The following is a 16,303-nucleotide window of genomic DNA, read 5'->3' as shown; positions in this document are numbered from 1 at the left end:
GTACCCTGCCCGAGAGTGTAAGGAGGCAGATTCAATCATGGCTTTCAAAGGTGATTGGAAATCTGAAGATAAAGAAATTGCTACATGGAAAAGGAGGGGGAGTGGGAGAAGGTGAGTTTCTCTTGCAGAGATGGGCTGAATTTTCACCTGTGCTGCAAACATTCTAAGATTCAATGAACTGTTTGGTCCATCAAGAGGGAGTCCACTTCAGTAATAGAGACTGTACTTGCAGCCTTCCTTGGTGCAGGCACAGCAACTTGGTGTAACTGGCAGAGGAGCTGAGGAGTCACTGTCCACAGCAGGAGTGCACTGAGAGGAACGCTCAGGTACAGAAGACAGTCTCTCCTCATTCCTCGTAAGACACTATTGCACCTCGCTGCTGACCTAACAAAGACAAGGACCTGGTGGAAACTCCAGGAAACTTGTCTCCTCTCACTTTGCCACGACTGCACATTGATGGAATGCTCCTCCACTGTCCAAAACAGGGTGTGGAAACTCTCTGGATGCTCCACAAGATCTTCACATATTTCATGCTGTACTTCCAGAATCTGCTACCTTACCGACAACTCCAAAGGCATATGGACCCTTCTGCACTGAAAATTCTATGTCATCAGCCTGGGTTTGGTATCAACCTGGCCTGCCACATTCCTCCAACTATCAATGGTTTCAAATGCCACAGCTGGTCTGGTGCATGTGTGGTGCTCTCACCAGGTTGTGACCCCTAATTTAAGCATAAGTGCATACCCACTGACATGGGAGTATCGGAACTGGTGGAGAATGCGAGGCAGTGGGGTGATGCAGCACCATCTGAGGCCCCCTCCTCCTCCTCAAAGGCCCTCGGGAGATGCTACTTCTCTGTTCCTGCAGGAGAGAAATCTAAAATATAAACAGAAAATGGTGCAAACACTTAGTAGGTCTGGCTTCATCTATGGAGAGATAATCAGAGTTAACATTTCTGTTCCCATCTGATAAAAGTTCATGACCTGAAACGTTAACTCTGTTTCTCTCTCCACAGAGGCGGTCAGACCTATTGAGCTTTCCCAGTAATTTCTGTATTTATATTGGGAAGATGGAAGGATTTGACCTTTCCAATATAGTCCTCCAGAATCAGCTGTTGGTCAGACCCATGTCTGTACATCAGAGTACACATCAGGCTTGATGTCCCTCGTGTTGGGTCATGAGGCTGCTCGCCCTCACTCCAGCCTCACCATCCACAAGTGTGTGAGACTGCCATGATGCCCTCCCAGCTCTAGAGTCTCCCCTTACATGGGCATCAGGGTAGTTAAAAACAGAATTCTGCCATTTGTCCCGGTTCTTCCCTTTGCCTTATGGGCCCTCTTCTGCAGAAACATGGAAGAGGAATGTTAGTCACGACACAAGAATCATAGAATCACAGAAGGAAGCCATTCGGCCCATTGACTCTACACTGGCCCTTGGCAAGAGCACCCTACCCAAGCCCACACCTCCACCCTATCCCCGTAACCCAGTAACCCCACCCAATCTTTTTGGACACTAAGGGCAATTTAGAATGGCCAATCCACACATCCACAGTCTGCACATCTTTGGACTGTGGGAGGAAACCAGAGCACCCGGAGGAAACCCACGCAGACACGGGGAGAACGTGTAGACACCGCACAGATAGTGACCCAAGCCGGGAATCAAACCTGGGACCCTGGAGCTGTGAAGCAACTTTACTAACCACTGTGCTGCCGTGCCTAAGACAATGCCTAAGTGGCCGCCACCCTAGTTGCTACCTTTGTGGCCATTGGCATGAATGTGGCATTAGGCTACTCTGGAATCACCTTGCGAGGAATGTTTGTGCCAGATTCATGCTGCTAACAAAGCTGCAGACATTTCAAGGATGTGGAGACGTTAGAGTGAGTGCAAAAAATATTCACAATTGTGCAGAAAGAGTGGAGAAGCTGGTTTTCTTTGGAGAAGAGAAGGTTGACAGCGATTTGATAGAGGTATTCAAAATTATGGGGACTCTGGCACAAGAGTAGATGGAGAGAAACAGATCTCATTGGTGGACGGATCAAGAAATGGGCACGATGAGGACTGCCCTTGTGTTAATATATTCTCCTATACACTTTACTAGGCAGAAATTCGCACTACACTTCTCGGGTGCGAAATGAAATGTTATTGGTATCTATTGATTATAAAAGAGAGTAATCTTCTTGTGTTTACAAAATCAAATGTTCTCAATACAGGCCTCTGCAGAAGGCTTTACTTGAGATGATTATACTTAGTAATTTACAAAACGACTTGAATTCAAAATACAATAGCAGTAACGGTTTCTTTGCTCAAAGCAAACAGCTGCGCCGGTTAGAAGTGGAAATGGAAAATATGAAACAAGATAGTAAATAGCTGGGCAAACAGTATAGGATGATGTCATGGAGAATGACAGCCTAAACTATTACCTTTAAGGAATTTGTTGTCAGTCAAAGTCAATCTATTCCTACCCCTGTAACATGCTGATTGGTTTGGGTGAGTCTTCAATACATTTGATTCGATGATTGGGTTGTCAGTCTTCAATATGCAACATTAATTTTGAGTTATCAACCATGTTGCATCTTATAATTCTTTAGTGTGTGTTGGAATGCAAACTCTGTTCTTATCATTGGACTGGTATGTACTGAATCCTACAATTCCTTCTTTCAGACAATGGAAAGCTCATATGAACTATAATGTCAATTTGACCTTCAGTAGAAATGTTGCATTTTGCTTTTAGCTCATTTGTAAATTGTTTCAAAATGCTGTGTCTTATTTCTGCAAGCTCTGTGCTTTGCAAACTAATGTTAACTTTGTACAGTTTTGCAGTGTCATGATGGAATCCATTTTAAAATGACTTTAAAATTGAGCTTTTTAAATCTATAATTTAAAGGCTAATTAATTAACCTTTTTACCTATCAGAAATAGTCAGATTCCTTCAGTCCTCCCTTTAATAAATCGAAAGATTAAGTGAGATGAATCATAATAAAATAGAAGGCAGAAGAAATGCGATAGGATAGGTAAAAGCACGAAGAGGAACTCATTCACATTGTCTTTGATGGTTTACTTGTTTGAAAACAGCCTTCAACAATAGAACAGGCAAGCTTTGCATTTCAAGTATTACAAACATCTTAATAATTCTATAAAACAAATTAAATGAAAATATTGTAAAATATTAATACATTAATAATTGAACTTGATGATATATTGATTAGATGACTTAGTAAATTGATAAATTGCTTAAAACATTGATATACTGATTAAAAATGGATATCTTGATTACATAATTCAGCAATAAACGATTAATAATAATTATTTCATGTATACAAATAAAATGATTATACAGTAAAATAACTGAAGTTGAGTATACGATTTAGTAATAATTGGTAAAATGATTATCAAAATTGATTATGTAATTCAGTAATAACATTATTAATAATAATTCACTAATAAATGATTAATAATGCAATATTAATGCAGTAAATAACAAGTCAACAGAAACTTTCCATTTTTATGTTATTGGCTGGTGGGACACTATGGGTAGGCATGCATTAGCCAAAGTATCTGATCAGCAACATCAGTACGTAAATGATATGTCCAAATCTGCAAAAATAGGAAAAGTCCCTGAATGATGTTAATTCCTGTGCCACCCAACCATCCGGAAAGCCAACCCCAAAGAGTGTAATCAAAGGATTGTTCAAGTTTAAAAAATATTTTGCATTGGATGTGTATTGCCAAGTCTTTGACATCTTCTGAATTGTCTGGGACATAGGTACAACACTCTTCACCAATCAATGCTAGCAAATAGTCGTGTGCCATCCGATTCTGTAAAGCCACAGTTCAGATAGCTAGCATTTCTTCAGAAATTTTATCTACGGCAGTGGCAGTATAATTAGCTACATTTTCGATGATGGTTGTTATTTTATCCAATTTGTTGGCCACTTTTGTCTCCCAATAAAAAGGAATAATTTTAGCATAGATTGCGTCTCGTGCAATGAAGGCACATTTATTTCTTTGAGCGGGTAGTCCTGATAGAGAAGGGAGATGAGGAAAATGACGGATAGCTGGCATTGTGAATCCTAAATAGCAAGACCCTGACAAAAATTTGGAAGCCAGGGGTGTGCTTTGGCGGGGGCATGCTTAGGAAATCAAAAGCACAAAGGGACTTGGGAGTCCTTGTTAAGGTTAATGTTCAGGTTCAGTCGGCAGTTAAGACGCTGATTACTCGTGAGATTCTGTAGGCCTGTTAAAACTGAGCAATGAATTGTTAACTGTCTCGCAAAAATTAAAAAAAAAAATCAATCATGCCTGCTGAACTAGTTAATTTCTGTACAGAGACAAAAAGGGGGGGATAACTTGGAATGGACTGGTGAGTTAAAATTGGATTGTTGCCAAGCTCATTCTTATCTTTGTATTGGGAACAGTGTGCCCTGAACATGGGTTATCTTTCCAAACCTCTGTCTCCTAGAAGTTTTAATTTTTTTTAAATCAGAGTTTAAAACAGCTTCCACATTGTATGAAGTTTAGTTTCCAAACTAATTTTAAACATTATTTTAAAATACGAAACACAATAACTTGTTGAATATATGACTGAATCAATCTTGCTCTGAATGAACTTGGTTTTCTGTGAATGGATTTGCCAGCTTCTAATCTTGCCATGCATAATATGTTGGTAAACAGAACTAACAAAACTTGTTAATTTTTTTACAATAATTAATAAAGCATCATTCACCAAATGATAGTTTGCCCTTCTCAAGTTAATAGTTCCTGGTAATGAACTATTGTGTTGCGTAGCTAAAGCCTTTTTGGTGATACGTGACTTGGGGCTTTTCTCTGTAATCAGGGTGGGGGGGGGGGGGATCTTGGTTGTAGGAATCCATTTTATAGTCCTGAAATCTGAATCTGTATTCTGAAAGCGCACAAGTTCACAAAACGACCATCTTCACCACAATAAAGGAATTTCATATCTTTTCTGGAATTTTTTATCGGAGTAAAAACAGGAGTCGGAGTTGGTGTTACTGGAGGAGGAAAATAAGTAATTTCTGCTGCGATGGATGTGCTATTTTTAGCAGCTGCTGTTTCGGACTCGGGCTGAGGTCTGTTACAGTTAGTATCCTCTAGCTCCCAGTTTAAAGCTGTAGACAGTTCTGGTCTTAAACCAGTGACAAAAGCGGTTTTGAATGGTCCTAATGTACTCATATCACAGTTTTCCTCTCTTGGCTGGAGTTCCATTCCAGAAAACTCCTTCCAAACTGTTTCAAACATTTCATTATAATCTGTGAGACCTTTTCAATGGTTTTGAACACAGGCCGTTGTTTTTGTCACTTCAACTTTAAGCTGTTTGGTCCTCAATGGGTTAAGTTGTATTACACTTTGTCTGCCACTAGGCCCGTCCTTTTCGTAATTATCATGGTTCAATTGAACAAGCTTCCTTTGTTTAACAATCTCGGAGTCTGTTAAAGCTGTCATGAGAGGCTTTTGAATCGGGGCCAGCAGCATGTCTTGGTCAGTCTTCGAGTGAGATAACAGCTTGTTCACGGGGGCAAGGGCCCTTGAACCCAGAACAATAATTGTCATTTCAGCAGCAGCTTGCGGATTCTGCATTGTGGGATCTGCAAGCGGTACAGTCTTGATTAGAATTATTTCTGCATCTGCCTCTGGCAGAGTTGTTTGCTTTGGAGAATTGAGATATAGCTGAGATTTTAAAGACAGATTTGAAGGCTTCTGAGCTGTTAATTTATCTATCAGTAATTTGTTATGACATTTCATGGTGTCCATTTCATTCTCCAAAGTACTTTTTTCCTCAAATAAATGGTTATTTTGAGATTTTAGTCCATCAATTTGTGATCTTAACTGTTGAACTGTAGATTCTGAGTCAGTATTTCTCTTTTGGAGTTCACCAATTTGTAATAGTAATTATTGAGTTCTGCAGTTCGAGTCTACCAATAGTGTTTCAGTTTGATCAGATTGTATGAGCTTAGACTTTGCAGCTCGTAATTGGTCAATGACTGCCACGAGTTTTTCTTTGGCAGATTTAAGTTCGCAATTGTATTTTGTGTTTGTGATTGTTTCTTGTTGCTTAAGGAGCTGTCCCATTACTACACAAGGCCATTTCATACGTTTTTTGTTGGTCAATCATGAGGTTTTTCCCCAAACTCTTTTAATGTCATCAATGAATATGGTAGTCACCACTGCTGTTTTATACTGTATATATATGGGTTCTACGATAAGGCCCCTGTACAACAGGTACGGGGTAGATCCCTGCCTGCTGGTTCAGCCCAGTAGGCAGAGTATAAATATGTGTGCTCTCCGAACAGCAGCCATTTTGTCAGCTGCTGTAGGAGGCCACACATCTCTGTGTAATAAAGCCTCGATTACATTCTACTCTCGTCTCGTCGTAATTGATAATGCATAAATTTATTACACAGACTTCGGACCCTGCACGACAATCTCTGTCACCCAGGAGTCACCTATTTTTACCACTCCATTAAGGAATGTCGAGGAAGTCAGGGCTATCACCAGAGACTGCCAGGTCTGCGCGGAATGTAAACCGCACGTCTACCGGCCAGACCGTGCGCGCCTGGTGAAGGCCTCCCGCCCCTTTGAACGCCTCAGTGTGGACTTCAAAGGGCCCCTCCCCTCCACCGACCACAACACGTACTTCCATACTTTGATTCAATTTTCGTAGTTACTTTAGACAACCCAAAATGTCTATAAATAGAAGATGTAAGGTCTCCCAAAATATCGTCAATCGATACCTCTGGTACAGCTCGGCCTCCCTTTGAAATTGTGCGAAGCTGTTTTCTGCCTTTGGAAGGAACAGGGGGCGGGATTCTCCGAAATTGAGGCAGAGTGTTTGCGTCGTCCGGAACGCCGTCGAGGTTCACGACGGCACGAAACGGCCTCTATCCCGACTGATTCAGGGCCCGATAATGGGATAGGAATGGCGCCGCATCATTTACGCGCACCAAGCCTTGGCGCTGTGTAAAGGCGGCGCTGAGAATAGCAGGAGTGCGGGAGAATCGCCATTTTGGGTGTCTCGGGTGATTCTCCGGCCTGCGCCGCGCAGAACTCGACGGGGCCGTTCTCGCCGCTTGGGAGAACGCCAGGGCATCGGACCAGCGTCGCGGGAAAATGTGGCGACCAGGCGATTCTCCCAACCGGCACGGGAGCGGAGAATCGCGCCCAGGATCTATTTTAGGACTCTCTTCCGCCATAAATCCTGCCTTAAAATCAAATTTTTTGGTCGCAAACAGGTGGCCGGAATTCAAACTTATCGTTAGCGACTGCATAAATCAGTAAAATACTGATGTCGTTGCACGCCATTTGAAATTACATCTTCACAGCTTGGCAGTTGTATTTATTTAGTTGTACGGTCTGTACCCGATTGAATAGCTCTTTCTTTATAGGTCCTTTCTGGAGGGGGTCGTTGCACGAGCCGGTGCGGCTTTAAGACTTTTAATGAGGTGAAAAAAATATTTTCTTACCCCAGTCTAGCCGTTTTTCGAATAGATGTCTTTGGGTCTTCCTTTCTTCCTTCTTAGGTCTTCCGAATTCTTCTGATTCTTTCCGACCACCTCCAGCTCTGCTATCTCCTCCCCTCTGCCACTACGTCAATTGATGAAGACTGCCCTTTTGTTCATGTATTCTCCTATACACTTAACTAGGCAGAAATTTGCACTACACTTCTTGGGTGCGAAATTAAATTTTATTGGTATCTATTGATTATAAAAGAGAGTAATCTTCTTGTGTTACAAAATCAAATGTTCTCAATACAGGCCCCTGCAGAAGGCTTTACTTGAGATGATTATGCTTAGTAATTTACAAAACGACTTGAATTCAAAATACAATAGCAGTAACGGTTTCTTTGTTCAAAGCAAACAGCTACGCAGGTTGGAAGTGGAAATGAAAAATATGAAACAAGATAGTAAATAGCTAGGCAAACAGTACAGGATGATTCTAGAATGGAGAATGATAGCGTAAACTCTTACCTTTAAGGAATTTGTTATCAGTCTAAGTTGGCAAGTCAACTCTGATTGGTAGGAGCATTGCGAGCACAGGCTGGGTGGATTCAATCTGTATCTTGCCAATTACGACTAACGGCTGGGAGATTCTATCTGATGCAATGCATCAACCTTTTACGATATATAGCCCACATACCTAGCATCTCACTGGCACTGAAATGCATATGCTGCATTATTGATTTATGTGATGGGAAAAACGTATTTTGGCTTAACAGCAACATCCTGTCAGTGGCGTATACCAATTGTGTTGAGCTTCACCTGTTGCTCGAACATTTGAGATATCTTGGCCCTTCCAGGGTAATCTAATGTAGACTGGGTGTGCCATAGAATCATAGAATCCCTGCAGTGCAGAAGGAGACTATTTGGCCCATCGTGTCAGCATGACTCTCCGAAAGAACATCCCACCTAGGCCCACTGCCCCACGCTTTCCCCCTCACACCACCTAAGCTTTGGACACAAAGGGGAAATTTAGCATGGCTAATCCACCGAACCTACACATCTTTGGACTGTGGGAGGAAACCGGAGCACCCGGAGGATACCCACGCACACACGGGGAGAAAGTGCAAACTTAACATAGTCACCCAAAGCTGGAATCAAATCTGGGCCCCTGGTGCTGTGAGACAGCAGTGCTAACCACTGTGCCTCCATACCATCCCAATGTCTTCAGTGTGCTAAGAATTATGCTGACAAAGCTTTTAGTCAAATGATCTAATAACTCCTTATGTGGGATGGAGTCATACTTTGTTTTATAATGTTCCTGTGAAGAACCCGAGGCTGTTTCTTTTATGTTAATGCCATTCTACTTATATAATTGTTGCAACTGACAGAATGACTTGTACAAAGACTTCCACAAATTGCCATGATATACCTCCTCTTCAAGTGGTACATTCTGGCTTTAAATAGACTAGGCTCTCATGGTTCTGGACTCCCCTGCTGTGCCTGCAGCCACACATCAATGTGGTTAGTGCTCACCGCACAATATAATCATTTACGTTTTAATGAGAGCTGTTGGAGTAGCTGCTGCAAATGTCTCTGGAAAGTTTGACTGGCAGATAAAGTACAATAAATGAAGCAACAGGTCAGAAATATCTAGGCATGTCCAAAATGAAGATGTTGACGCGCAGTTATGTCTCATGGCCTGGATGCAGACATTGAGCGGATGGCCCAGTACTGCTCTGTCTGTCAGGAGCACAAAAGCTTCCACCGGGATGGCTGTGGGCATGATTGATGCCCACTTTGCCAGTCTGTTTCAGGGTTCAATGTTCCTCCTATTGATTGACATCCATTCAAAATGGCTGGAGGACCACAGGTTAGTGGTCCCGGACAACTATCGGAAGTTGCGATTATCATTCAGCACGCACGGTATCCCTGAAGTGCTCGTTACAGACAATGGGATTCCTTCTATGAGTGAGGGGTTCTTGGGGTTTTTGAAGGAGAATGGGATACGGCACAGTCGTACCACCCCTTACCACCCGGATTGTCATGGTTTACATAGAACATAGAACTGTACAGCACAGTACAGGCCCTTCGGCCCACGATGTTGTGCCAAACTAGTCTGAAACTAAGATCAAATCAACCTACTCCCAATCGTTCTAGTGCACTCCATATGCCTATCCAATAACCCCTTGAAAGTTTCTAAAGTGTCCGACTCCACTATCATAGCTGGGAGTTTGTTCCACTCCACTCTCTGAGTAAAGAACCTACCTCTGACATCCCTCCTATATGATGTGGAGATGCCGGCGTTGGACTGGGGTGTGCACAGTACGAAGTCTTACAACACCAGGTTAAAGTCCAACAGGTTTGTTTCGATGTCACTAGCTTTCGGAGCGCTGCTCCTTCCTCCATGAACCTTATAGTTATGCCCTCTTGTAACAGCTACATCCACCCGAGGAAAAAGCCGCTGAATGTCCACTCTATCTATCCCTCTCATCATCTTATACACCTCAATTAAATCACATTTCATTCTCGTTCGCTCCAATGAGAAAAGCCTTAGTTCCCTCAACTTTTCCTCATAAAACATAGCCTCCAATCCAGGCAGCATACTGGTAAATCTCCTTTGCACCCTTTCCAATGCTTCCACATCCTTCCTATAATGAGGTGACCAGAACTGCACACAATACTCCAAATGTGGTCTAACCAAGGTCTTGTACAGTTGCAGCATAACCTCACGGCTCTTAAAATCAATGCCCCTGTTAATAAATGTTAACACGGCTTTCTTCACGGCTCTATCCACTTGGGTGGCAACTTTCAGAGATCTATGGCAATGAACTCCGAGATCTCTCTGCTCCTCCACACCCTTCAAAAACCTGCCATTAACCCTGTAATCCGCATTCAAATTTGTCCTACCAAAATGAATCACCTCACACTTATCAGGGTTAAACTCCATCTGCCACTTTTCAGCCGAGCTCTGTATCCTATCAATGTCTCTTTGCATTCTCCAAGAGCCCTCCACATTATCCACTACTCTACCAATCTTGGTGCCATCAGCAAATTTACTAACCTATCCTTCAACTCCATCACCCAAGTCATTGATAAAAATCACAAATAGCAGAGGACCCAGCACTGATCCCTATGGTTCACTGCTGGTGATTGGGCTCCAGGATGAAAATTTACCATCTACCACCACCCTCTGTCTTCTATGTGATAGCCAGTTACTGATCCAATAGGCCAAATTTCCCTCTATGCCATGCCTCCTTACTTTCTGCATGAGCCGACCATGGGGCACCTTACCAAACGCCTTACTAAAATCCATGTATACGACATCAACTGCTCTACCTTCATCTATGTACTTAGTTAACTCTTCAAAGAATACAATCAAATTTGTGAGGCAAGACTTACCTCTCACAAATCCGTGCTGACTATCCTGAATTAAGCTGTATCTTTCCAAATGATCATAAATATTATCCCTAAGGACCCTTTCCAATAATTTACCTATGACCAAAGTGAGACTAACCGGCCTATAAATCCCAGGGTTATACCTATTCCCTTTCTTGAACAAGGGGACAACATTCGCCTCTCTCCAGGCTTCTGGCACTATTCCGGTAGACAGTGAGGACATAAAGATCATAGCCAAAGTCTCTGCAATCTCATCCCTTGCCTCCCAAAGAATCCTAGGATATATCCCATCAGGCCCAGGGGACTTATCTATCCTGAGGCTTCTCAAAATTTCCAACACATCTTCCTTCCTAATATCTCCCTTCTCCAGCCTATCAGGCTGTATCGCACTATCCTCCTCAACAACATGGCCCCTCTCCTTTGTGAACACTGAAAAAAAGTATTCATTTAGGGCCTCTCCTATATCTTCAGACTCCATGCACACGCTCCCACTACTGTCCATGACAGGCCCTAACTTCACCTTGGTCATTCTTTTATTCCACACATAAGTGTAAAAAGCCTTGGGGTTTTCCTTGATCCTATCCGCCAAGGACTTCTAATGCCCCCACCTAGCTCTTGTAAGCCCTTTCTTGAGCTCCTTCCTAGCTATCTTGTAACCCTCAAGTGCCCTAACTGAACCTTGTTTTCTCATCCTTACATAAGCCCCCTTCTTCCTCTTGACAAGACATTCAACCTCTTTTGTAAACCATGGTTCCCTCACTTGACCATTTCCTCCCTGCCTGACAGGGATATACATATCAAGGACACACAGTATTTGCTCCTTGAACAAGCTCCACATCTCAATTGTGCCTATCCCTGACAGTTCATGTTTCCATCTTATGCTGCCCAATTCTTGCCTAATCGCATCGTAATTACCCTTCCCCAGGTTATAAACCTTGCCCTGCCGTATGTTCCTATCCCTCTCCATTGCTTCAGTGAAAGTCACCGAATTGTGGTCACGAAATCCAAAGTACTCTCCCACAACCAAATCTAACACTTGGCCCGGTTCATTACCCAGTACCAAATCCAATGTGGCCCCGCCCCTTGTCGGTTCACATATTATGTGAGGAAACCCTCCTGCACACACTGGATAAAAACAGCCCCATCCAAACTATTCGAATTATAGTGGTTCCAATCAATATTTGGAAAGTTAAAGTCACCCATGACAACTACCCTGTGACTACCGCACCTATCCAAAATCTGCATTGCAATCTTTTCCTCCACATCTCTGTTACTGTTTGGGGGCCTTTAGGTGTAGTGGAGTGAACAGGACAGATGCTCAAAAGAGGCCTTAAGATGCAGTTTTCTGGTTTGATGGTTGGCTCATTACTTATTTTGCTACAGGACCACCCTACACACAGTGACAGGGGTGGTCCTGGCTGAAATGTTGATGGGCCATAGACTTCGAACTCGCCTGAGTATGATTTTACCTGACATTTTCCCAGGTGCGAAAGTGCGCCATAACCAGAAGCTGCAAGGGCGCTGCCTCATTTGATGTCGACCACCCAGACGCTTTGTGCCAGGTGACATGGTGTAGATTTGAGGTTTTGCAAACGACGCCCTGTGGATCTCTGGGATTAATCTCTGCCAGACAGCGCCGGTTGCCTATCAAGTACAAGTCCAAGGTCAGATCATGCAACAGCACTTTGGTCACATTCAGTCCAGATGACCAATTAGAAACATAGAAAATACAGCACAGAACAGGCCCTTCGGCCCACGATGTTGGGCCAAACTTTTGTCCTAGATTAAGAACAAATCAATCTACACCCCAGCATTCCTCCGTAATCCATGTACCTATCCAATAGCCGCTTGAAGGTCCCTAATGTTTCCGGCTCAACTACTTCCACAGGCAGTGCATTCCATGCCCCCACTACTCTCTGGGTAAAGTACCTACTTCTGATATCCCCCCTATATCTTCCACCATTTATGACCCCTTGTAATGGATTGTTCTGCCCGGGAAAAGGTCTCTGACTGTCTACTCTATCTATTCCCCTGATCATCTTATAAACCTCTATCAAGTCTCCCCTCATCCTTCTCCGTTCTAATGAGAAAAGGCCTAGCACCCTCAGCCTTTCCTCGTAAGACCTACTCTCCATTCCAGGCAACATCCTGGTAAATCTCCTTTGCACCTTTTCCAAACCTTCCACATCCTTCCTAAAATGAGGCGACCAGAACTGCACACAGTACTCCAAATGTGACCTTACCAAGGTTTTGTACAACTGCATCACCACCTCACGGCTCTTAAATTCAAACCCTCTGCTAATGAACGCTAGCACACCATAGGCCTTCTTCACAGCTGTATCCACTTGAGTGGCAACTTTCAAAGATCTATGAACATAGACCCCAAGATCTCTCTGCTCCTCCACATTGCCAAGAACTCTACCGTTAACCCTGTATTCCGCATTCATATTTGTCCTTCCAAAATGGACAACCTCACACTTTTCAGGGTTAAACTCCATCTGCCACTTTTCAGCCCAGCTCTGCATCCTATCTATGTCTCTTTGCAGCCGACAACAGCCCTCCTCACTATCCACAACTCCACCAATCTTCATATCGTCTGCAAATTTACTGACCCACCCTTCAACTCCCTCATCCAAGTCAATAATGAAAATCACAAACAGCAGAGGACCCGGAACTGATCCCTGCAGTACGCCACTGGTAACTGGGCTCCATGCTGAATATTTGCCATCCACCACCACTCTCTGAATTCTATCGGTTAGCCAGTTCGTTATCCAATTGGCCAAATTTCCCACTATCCCATGCCTCCTTACTTTCTGCATAAGCCTACCATGGGGAACCTTTTCAAATGCCGTACTAAAATCCATGTACACTACATCCACTGCTTTACCTTCATCCACATGCTTGATCACCTCCTCAAAGAATTCAATAAGACTTGTGAGGCAAGACCTACCCCTCACAAATCCGTGCTGACTATCACTAATCAAGCAGTGTCTTTCCAGATGCTCAGAAATCCTATCCTTCAGTACCATTTCCATTACTTTGTCTACTTCCGAAGTAAGACTAACTGCCCTGTAATTCCCAGGGTTATCCCTATTCCCTTTTTTGACCAGAGGCACGACATTCGCCACTCTCTAATCCCCTGGTACCACCCCTGTTGACAGTGAGGACGAGAAGATCATTGCCAGCGGCTCTGCAATTTCATCTCTTGCTTCCCATAGAATCTCCTCGAGCTTACCAGTCTGTTTCACACTGTCCTCTCCAACAATATGGCCCCTCTCATTCGTAAATACTGAAGAAAAGTACTCGTTCAAGACCTCTCCTATCTCTTCAGACTCAATCCACAATCTCCCGCTACTGTCCTTGATCGTACCTACCCTCGTTCTAGTCATTCTCATATTTCTCACTTTTGTGTAAAAGGCCTTGGGATTTTCCTTGATCCTACCTGCCAAAGGTTTTTCATGCCCTCTCTTAACTCTCTTCATCCCTTTCTTCAGTTCCCTCCTGGCTATCTTGTATCCCTCCAGCACCCAGTCTGAAACTTGTTTCCTCAGCCTTACATAAGTATCCTTCTTCCTCTTAACAAGACATTCAACTTCTCTTGTCAGCCAAGGTTCCCTCACTCGACCATCTCTTCCCTGCCTGACAGGGACATACATATCAAGGACATGTAGTATCTGTTCCTTGAACAAGTTCCACATTTCAAATGTGTCCTTCCCTGACAGCCTATGTTCCCAATGTACACACTTCAGTTCTTGTCTGACAGCATTGTATTTACCCTTCCCCCAATTGTAAACCTTGCCCTGTTGCATGCACCTATCCCTCTCCATTGTTAAAGTGAAAGTCACAGAATTGTAGTCACTATCTCCAAAATTCTCCCCCACTAACAAATCTATCACTTGCCCTGGTTCATTACCAAGTACCAAATTCAATATGGCCTCCCCTCTGGTCGGACAATCTACATACTGTGTTAGAAAAGCTTCCTGGACACACTGCACACACACCACCCCATCCAAACTATTTGATCTAAAGAGTTTCCACTCAATATTTGGGATGTTGAAGTCACCCATGACTACTACCCTGTGACTTCTGAATCTTTCCAAAATGTTTCCCAATCTGTATCTCTACATCTCTGCTGCTATTGGGGGGCCTATAGAAAACTCCCAACAAAGTGACTGCTCCTTTCCTATTTCTGACTTCAACCCATATTACCTCAGTAGGATGATCCACCTAGAACTGCCTTTCTGCAGCTGTTATACTATCTTTAAATAACAATGCCACCCCCCCCCCACCTCTTTTACCACCCTCCCTAATCTTATTGAAACATCTATAACCAGGGATCTCCAACAACCATTTCTGCCCCTCTTCTATCCAAGTTTCCGTGATGGCCGCCACATCGTAGTCCCAAGTACCGATCCATGCCTTAAGTTCACCCATCTTATTCCTGATGCTTCTTGCATTGAAGTATACACACTTCAACCCATCTCCGTGCCTGCAAGTACTCTCCTTTGTCAGTGATACGTTCCCCACTGCCTCACTGCACGCTTTTACGTCCTGAACAGTTGCTGGACTACAAATCCGGTTCCCATTCCCCTGCCAAATTAGTTTAAACCCTCCCGAAGAGTACTAGAAAACCTCCCTCCCAGGATATTGGTGCCCCTCTGGTTCAGATGCAACCCGTCCTGCTTGTACAGGTCCCACCTTCCCCAGGATGCGCTCCAATTATCCAAATACCTGAAGCCCTCCCTCCGACACCATTCCTGCAGCCACGTGTTCAACTGCACTCTCTCCCTATTCCTAGCCTCGCTATCATGTGGCATCGGCAACAAACCAGAGATGACAACTGTTTGTCCTGGCTTTTAACTTCCAGCCTAACTCCCTAAACTTGTTTATTACATCCACACCCCTTTTCCTACCTACGTCGTTGGTACCAATGTGCACCACGACATCTGGCTGCTCCCCCTCCCCCTTAAGGATCCTGAAGACGCGATCTGAGATGTCATGGAACCTGGCACCCGGGAGGGAACAAACCATCTGAGAGTCTCGCCCGTGCCCACAGAGCCGCCTGTCTGTACCTCTAACTATTGAGTCCGCTATAACTAGTGCTCTCCTAATCTCCCCCCTTCGCTTCTGAGCCCCAGAGCCAGACCTCGTGCCAGAGACCCGGTCACTGTAGCCTACCCCTGCTAGGTAATCCCCCCCAACAGTATCCAAAGCGGTAAACTTATTGTTGAGAGGAACGACCACAGGGGATCCCTGCACTAACTGCTTCCTCCTCTTCCCACCTCTAACAGTTACCCAGCTACCTTTGCTCTCAGCTGTAACTATGTCCCTGTAGCTTCTATCTATCACCCCCTCAGCTTCCCGAATGATCCTCAGTTCATCCAGCTCCAGTTATCTAACACGGTCTGTGAGGAGCTGGAGATGGCTGCATTTCCCGCAGGTGAAGTCAGCAA

This window comes from Scyliorhinus torazame, chromosome 3 (assembly GCF_047496885.1).
Source record: "Scyliorhinus torazame isolate Kashiwa2021f chromosome 3, sScyTor2.1, whole genome shotgun sequence".
NCBI classification, from domain to species: domain Eukaryota; kingdom Metazoa; phylum Chordata; class Chondrichthyes; order Carcharhiniformes; family Scyliorhinidae; genus Scyliorhinus; species Scyliorhinus torazame.
Note: the sequence above shows the minus strand (reverse complement) of the source record.